At 43.6% G+C, this 1262-nt stretch overlaps 1 protein-coding gene across 6 annotated transcripts in view; it reads left to right on the forward strand.

Moving 5' to 3' along the window:
• The window catches only part of abhd18 (abhydrolase domain containing 18), a 25019-nt gene that overhangs the window by 5058 nt on the left and 18699 nt on the right, over positions 1-1262 (forward strand). The window lies entirely within an intron of this gene.

Genomic DNA, 1262 nt, shown 5'->3' on the forward strand with positions numbered 1-1262 from the left:
ACACACACACACACACACACACACACACACACACACAAACATGAATGTTCGTTTCATTCTACTGCTAGGCCTTTGTAGTAGCTTCAGCAGTGGTGAGTAGTGTTAGCAAAGAAAGGCATTCGGCTTCTGACACACCAAGTTGTACGCCTCACGGTTATTTCCAGAGGCAGGCCTCAGCCATGGTTCAAACTCCTTGGATCCGGAGCATAACATACGGTCTATGCAGCCAAGACGTCATCTAAACGTTCCTCGCCGCACTGTGGAGAGAGGTCTTCTAATGCGAGACTGAACAGCAATACCTACATGTCGCACTATAGCCACATGTAAGAATTTGGAATAGTTTGATTACATGGTTACCATGCTTTATTAACTTTTATTCTGTTTTTTTTTTATAGACCAGAGAGGTATTGTAAAACTTGTGAAGTGTTGTCATGTGTTTACACTGTGCATGGCAACGCTAGCATATCCTAATTTATTTTTAAATGTATTTAAAATTAAACCAAATTAGCTAACGTAAGCATTAGCAAGGGATAGCTGTTTTGCAATTTATATAATATAGAGCACATATGTCAGAGTCAAGGCCCGCGGGCCACATCCGGCCCGCGAGAAGGTTTTTTACGGCCCCTGGGATGATCTTGATTTATTATTAGAACCGGCCCGCAGACCGCAGCAAGCCGGCAGCCCGCAGATCTTTTACACACACCAATACTACATTTCCCACAATGCAACGGTGACGCACCGAGCAGTAGCCTGCTTCATTTCAATATTATTGGCACAGCAGTCGTCAGCATCACAGTAAAATAAACTTTCAGATACCCATCAAAATGGCAAAACGGAAGGTGGACACTGAGAACCGGGGGTTTCAAACAAGTGGAGTCGGATATAGTTCACGAGGTAGCTGGAAAACCTGTGTCTTCTTTGTGTAAGAAGTGTGGCGGTACTGAAAGAGTATAATCTGAGACGACATTATGAAACGAAACACGCGGACAAAAACAAGAATAGGACATGGACAAAGGCTACAAAAGGCAGAGGAATTAAAACGAGGCCTCAAATCTCGACAGCTCTGTTCAAAAAAGCCAAATCACAGGCCCGGCTCTGTCAAGCCAGTTTTATTTGCGACAACGAGCGCTAAATCAGCCCGGCCATTTACGGAGGGGGATTTCATCAAAAACTGCATGATTAAAGTTTTAAATGACGCATATAGTCTAGTGACTAGACTAAAAATTTTTCAATGAACATTCGAACAGTCCGGCCCTCGGCTT

Source organism: Etheostoma spectabile, unplaced genomic scaffold (assembly GCF_008692095.1).
Source record: "Etheostoma spectabile isolate EspeVRDwgs_2016 unplaced genomic scaffold, UIUC_Espe_1.0 scaffold123, whole genome shotgun sequence".
Taxonomy (NCBI): domain Eukaryota; kingdom Metazoa; phylum Chordata; class Actinopteri; order Perciformes; family Percidae; genus Etheostoma; species Etheostoma spectabile.